Source organism: Salmo trutta, chromosome 15 (genome assembly GCF_901001165.1).
Source record: "Salmo trutta chromosome 15, fSalTru1.1, whole genome shotgun sequence".
In the NCBI taxonomy this organism is placed as follows: domain Eukaryota; kingdom Metazoa; phylum Chordata; class Actinopteri; order Salmoniformes; family Salmonidae; genus Salmo; species Salmo trutta.
This window is the reverse complement of record NC_042971.1, coordinates 31463757-31470721: the sequence shown is the minus strand read 5'-3', so window position 1 is coordinate 31470721 and position 6965 is coordinate 31463757.

Sequence of the window (6965 nt, the reverse complement as noted above, 5' to 3'; positions counted from 1 at the left end):
GGCCACAGTGTCTTCTGATCCCTCCTGTCTCAGCCTCCAGTATTTATGCTGCAGTAGTTTATGTGTCGGGGGGCTAGGGTCAGTCTGTTACATCTGGAGTATTCTCTTGTCTTATCCGGTGTCCTGTGTGAATGTAAATATGCTCTCTCTAATTCTCTCTTTCTTTCTTTCTCTCGGAGGACCTGAGCCCTAGGACTACCTGGCATGATGACTCCTTGCTGTCCCCAGTCCACCTGGCCATGCTGCTGCTCCAGTTTCAACTGTTCTGCCTGCGGCTACGGAACCCTGACCTGTTCACCGGACGTGCTTGTTGCACCCTCGACAATTACTATGATTATTATTATTTGACCATGCTGGTCATTTACGAACATTTTAACATCTTGACCATGTTCTGTTATAATATCCACCCGGCACAGCCAGAAGAGGACTGGCCACCCCTCATAGCCTGGTTCCTCTCTAGGTTTCTTCCTAGGTTTTTGGCCTTTCTCAGGAGTTTTTCCTAGGGAGTTTTTCCCAGCCACCGTGCTTCTTTCACATGCATTGCTTGCTGTTTGGGGTTTTAGGCTGGGTTTCTGTACAGCACTTTGAGATTTCAGCTGATGTACGAAGGGCTATATAAATAAATTTGATTTGATTTGAAATTTGATCAAATTAGTCCTTCACACCCTACACTGAAAGTCTGAAAGTCAAACGTGCTTATTTGTTATAAAAAATAAATAAATTAATGAATGATATAGACGTACAAGACAACCTATAATCTGTAAGTATGTATTAAATATATGAGTAAGATGATATCTGCAAAAAAGAAGGCAATAATATACATTATAATACATTTTTTAAACATTAAAATACATTTTACAAAAATGCTCACAATACATTAAGTGTGTGCCCTTCGGCCACTACTCTACTACAACACACAATCCAGGTCTACGTGTGTATAGTGTGTATGTTACGTGTGCTTCTATGTGTTTGTACCTGTGTTTGTGACTCTTCACAGTCCTCGCTGTTCCATAAGGTGTATTTTTATCTGGTTTTTTTATCTGGTTTTACTGCTTGTGTGAGTTACTTGATGTGGAAAAGAATTCCATGTATCCATGGCTCTATGTAGTACTGTGCACCTCACATAGTCTGTTCTGGATTTAGGGACTGTGAAGAGACTTCTGGTGGTATGTCTTGTGGGTGTCACACCCTAATCTGTTTCACATGTCGTTATGCTTGTCTCCACCCCCATCCAGGTGTCGCCCATCATCCCCATTATCCCCAGTGTACTTATACCTGTGTTCTCTGTTTGTCTGTTGTCAGTTCATTTTGTTTCGTCAAGCCTACCAGCGGTTTTTCCCATGCTTCTGTCTGTCTCTAGTTCTTGTTTTCTATCTTTCCAGGTTTTTGACCATTCTGTCTGCCTTGACCCTGAGCCTGCCTGTCGTTCTGTACCTTGTTATTCCACCCTGGATTACTGACCTCTGCCTGCACCCCTGTTTTTGTAATAAACTTTTGTTACTTCAAAACTGTCTGCATCTGGGTCTTCTCCTGAGGCTTGACAGTGGGGTATGCATGGGTGTCCGAGCTGTGTGCTAGTAGTTTAAACAGACAGCTCCATGCATTCAACATGTCAATACTTCTTACAAAAACAAGTAGTGATGAAGTCAATCTCTCCTCTATTTTGAGCCATGAGAGATTAACATGCATATTATTGTTAGCTCTACTTGTACATTTAAGGGCCTTCTGTGCTGCCATCTTTTGGGTCAGTTGTAATTTTCCCAAGTCCCTCTTTGTTGTACCTGATCAAACGACTGGACATTAGTCCTCTGCGCCAAAACTAGGGCCTGTAGGACCTGCTTTGATGATAGTGTTGTTAAGAAGGCAGAGTAGCGCTTTATTATGGACAGACCTCTCCCCATCTTAGCTACTGTTGCATCATTATGTTTTGAACATAACATTTTACAATCCATGGTTACTCCAAGTTTAGTCTCCTCAACTTGCTCAATTTCCACATTATTCATTACAAGATTTAGTTGAGGTTTTGGGTTTAGTGAAGTAGCTGACGTGTATAGTGTTGACTCATCTGCATACATAGACACACTGGCTTTACTCAGAGCCAGTGGCAGGTCATTAGTAAAGACAAAAAAAAGCAAGGGGCCTAGACAGCTGCCATGGGGAATGCCTGATTCTACCTGGATTATGTTCGAGGATACCATTAAAGAACACCCTCATTAAATAACTCTCAATCCGCAGTGTACCAGGGAGTGTAAAACCATAACATATATGTTTTTCCAACAGCATACTATGATTGATATGTCAAAAGACCCACTGAAGTCTAATAAAACAGCTCCTACAATCTTTTTATTATAAATTTCTCTCAGCCAATCATGAATTTGTGTAAGTGCCGTGCATGTTGAATGCCCTTCCCTATAAGCGTGCTGAAAGTCTGTTAATTTATTTACTGTGAAATAGCATTGTGTCTGGTCAAACACAATTTTTTCCAAAAGTTTACTAAGGGTTGGTAGCAGGCTGATTGGTCAGTTATTTGAGCCAGTAAAGGGTGCTTTACTCTTCTTGGGTTAGCTTCCCTCCAGGCCACTGTCATGTTGGTATGAAGGGATTCGGGAGACAGACGCAGGAATGCGTAATAGTTTTTTTTAATTGTACCCAAATTACGGCGTGCCGTGTAAAGGCATGGGATGAAGACCAACCAAACACTAAACATAACACAGGGTTGAAACCCAAACAAAAGAGCGAGGAGTACCTTGAATAAATAACATGCGCACAATGCTTAACACCTAGGTTGAGATCTGTAATCATCTGCGCCATCCACAATGGAACGAAAGCAAAAACACACAGCACAGGTACTCACACGCACCAACGGAGATTGTAACAATAATCGACCACCCAATGGAAGCCAAAGGGCACATATATACAAATACAATCAGTGGGAATAGGGGCCAGGTGTGCGTAATGAAAGTTCAGGAGGGATCCGTGACAGCCTGAGGGCACACACATTTTGATAAGCTTAGATCGAAAAGATGGCAAATGGGAGTGGCAATATCGTCCGCTGTCATCCTCAGAAATTTTCCATCCAAGTTGGCAGACCCAGGTGGCTTGTCATTGTTGATAGACAACAATCATTTTTTCACCTCTTCCACACTCACTTTACGGAATTCAAAATTACAATGCTTGTCTTTCATAATTTGATCAGTTATACTTGGATGTGTAGGTTCAGAATTTGTTCCTGGCATGTCATGCCAAAGTTTTCTAATCTTGGCAATAAAGAATTGGCAATTATCTTTGTTTCATACTGTAGTTTCTTCTTCTTTTTGTCTGTTTAGTCACATGATTTCTCAATTTGCAGTAGGTTTGCCAATTGCTTATGCAACCAGACTTATTTGCAATTCCTTTTGCCTCATCCCTATCAACCATAAAATGTTTAAATTCCTCATCAATCCACAGAAATTCAACAGTTTTTACAGTCATTTTACAGTCAAATCAAATCAAACTTTATTTGTCACATGCGCCGAATACAATAAGTGTAGACCTTACCGTGAAATGCTTACTTACAAGCCCTTAACCAACAGTGCAGTTAAAGAAGAGTTAAGAAAATATTTCCAAATAAACTAAAGTAAAAAATAATAAAATAATAAAAAGTAACACCATAACAAAACAATAACGAGGCTATATACAGTGGGTACCGGTACCGAGTCAGTGTGCGGGGGTACAAGTTAGTTGCGGTAATGTGTACATGTAGGTAGGGGTGAAGTGACTATGCATAGAAAATAAACGAGTAGCAACAGCATACAAAACAAATGGGGGGGTCAATGTAATAGTCCGGTGGCCATTTGATTAATTGTCCAGCAGTCTTATGGCTTGGGGGTAGAAGCTGTTGAGGAGCCTTTTGGTCACAGCCTTGGCGCTCTGGTACTGCTTGCCGTGTGGTAGCAAAGAAAACAGTTTATGACTTGGGTGACTGGAGTCTCTGACAATTTTATGGGCTTTCCTCTGACACCGCCTATTATATAGGTCCTGGATTGCAGGAAGGTTGGCTCCAGTGATGTACTGGGCCGTACGCACTAATGGGTGCATACTTATTAGTAACTGAAGTAATCAATTTTATAAATGTGTCAAGTGCAGTGTCTGGTTGCTCCTCATTACACACCACAGACCAGCTAATATTCTTTACGTCATCAATATAGGAATCACTACAAATCCTCTTGTAGGACATCTTATACACAAATATTAGGTCCAGCCTTTGGAACTTTGGTTTTCCTAGATATGGCTACTATATTGTTATCACTACAGCTGATGGATTTGGATACTGTTTTACAGCAGATTTCTGTAGCGTTAGTAAAGATGTGATCAATACATATGGATGATTTCATTCCTGTGCTGTTTGTAAATACCCTAGTAGGTTGACTGATAACCTGAACCAGGTTGCAAGCACTGGTTACAGTTCGAAGCTTTTTCTTGAGTGGGCAGCTTGATGAAAGCCAGTCAATATTTAGGTCACCCAGAAAATATTACACACAAAGCTCATCACTAAGCTAAGGACCCTGGGACTAAACACCTCCCTATGCAACTGGATCCTGGACTTCCTGATGGGACGCCCCCAGATGGTAAGTGTAGGCAACAACACGTCTGCCACGCTGATCCTCAACACTGGGGCCCCTCAGGGGTGCGTGCTTAGTCCCCTCCTGTACTCCCTGTTCACCCACGACTGCATGGCCAAACACGACTCCAACACCATCATTAAGTTTGCTGACGACACAACAGTGGTAGTCCTGATTACCGACAACGATGAGACAGCCTATAGGGAGGAGGTCAGAGACCTGGAAGTGTCGTGCCAGGACAACAACCTCTCCCTCCATGTGAGCAAGACAAAGGAGCTGATCGTGGACTACAGGAAAAGGTGGGCCGAACAGGCTCCCATTAACATCGACGGGGCTGTAGTGGAGTGGGTCGAGAGTTTCAAGTTCCTTGGTGTCCAGATCACCAACAAACTATTATGGTCCAAACTCACCAAGACAGTCGTGAAGAGGGCACGACAACACCTTTTCCCCCTCAGGAGACTGAAAATATTTGGCATGGGTGTAACGGCTTGTCTGTGGTGTGGGGGAAAGAAGCGCAGGAAGCAGCGAACACTGTGGTAATTTTAATAAACCACATGTACAAAATAAAAGGTCTCCTAACAACAGGGAAAATACAATCGACAAGCACAGTCGAACAAAACGCAGTCGACACACAGAAGGACAATCCCGCACAATAGGGAGCGGGCCAGCTGAACTAAATAGCCCTCTTAATTGACTAACTCAGGGCAGGTGAGAAAACATACAAAAAGGGAAAAACAAAAAGGGAATCGGTGGTAGCTAATAGGCCGGTGACGACGACCGCCGAGCGCCACCCGAGCAAGAGGCGGCGCCACCGTCGGTAGGAATCGTGACAATGGGTCTCCAGATCCTCAAAAAGCCCCCAAAAATTGTCAAAGACTCCAGTCTCCCAAGTCACTACCGCACGGCAAGTGGTACCGGAGCGCCAAGTCTAGGACCAAAAGGCTCCTTAACAGCTTCTACCCACAAGCCATAAGACTGCTGGGCAATTAATCAAATGGCCACCGGACTATTTACATTTACCCCCCCCCCCCCCCCATTTGTTTTTACATTGCTGCTACTCACTGTTTACTATCTATGCATCACTTTACCCCATGCCTACATGTTCAAATTACCTCAACTAACTTGTACCCCCGCACATAGACTCGGTACCGGTACCCCCTGTATGTAGCCTTGTTATTGTTATTTTATTGCGTTACTTTTTATAATTTTTTTATTCGATTTTATTTGGTAAATATTTTCTTAACTTTTTCTTGAACTGCATTGTTGGTTAAGGGCTTGTAAGTAAGCATTTCACAGTAAGGTCTACACATTTTGTATTTGGCACATGTGACAAATAAAGTTTGATTTGATACTGATTGTTAGCACTTGGTGGTCTATAGCAACTTCTTACAAGAATGGGCTTTAGGTGAGACAGAATAACCTGTAGCCATATTTCTTCAACAGTTTAGACATGAGATCCCCTCTAAGCTTTATTGGAATGTGGCTTTGAACATAGACCACAACACCACCCCCGTTGGCATTTCTGTTTTTTCTGTAGATGTTAGAAAACAATGTATTGCTGCCACTATATCATCTAAGGTATTTTCTAAGTGAGTTTCAGAAATAGTCAGTATATGAATGTTATCTGTTACTAGCAAGTTATCGATTTCATGAACCTTGTTTTTTAGGCTACGTATGTTAATGTGGGCTAATTTTTAGCACTTTTCTGGGATGCCTGATAGTTTTGACTGTTTTTTTAGATCAGTTTTAATATTGCAGATAGATTGTGGATTTCATCAATGTAATTGTCCACATAATTTCCAATCATTTCCAATCCCCCATAGGAAAAGCAGCCAACAAGTGCATATGTGGGAACTCATATGTGGGAACTCCTTCAAGACTGTTGGAAAATCATTCCAGGTGAAGCTGGTTGAGAATGCCAAACGTGTGCAAAGGGTGGCTACTTTGAAATCTCAAATATCAAATATATTTTGATTTGTTTAATACTTTTTTCGTTACTACATGTGTTATTTCATAGTTTTGATGTCTTCACTATTATTCTACAATGTAGAAAATAGTAAAAAAAAAAAAAAAAAACCTTGAATGAGTAGGTGTGTCCAAACTTTGACTGGTACTGTATATATAAATATATATATTTAAAAAATATTTTCCTTAATTATTTTCCCCTGTTTTGATTGTTTTACATTAAAAGCAGTTCATAAATAATTATGACAAGTCTGTATGTATTATGACCACATAATAATGACCACATAATAATACATTGTACATGTACGCATATAAAGTGCATTTGACGCGTTAAAAAAGTATATGCTGTATTATAGTGTAGTGTTACATAAAGTGCATATAAAGGGTTAGCATATTTTT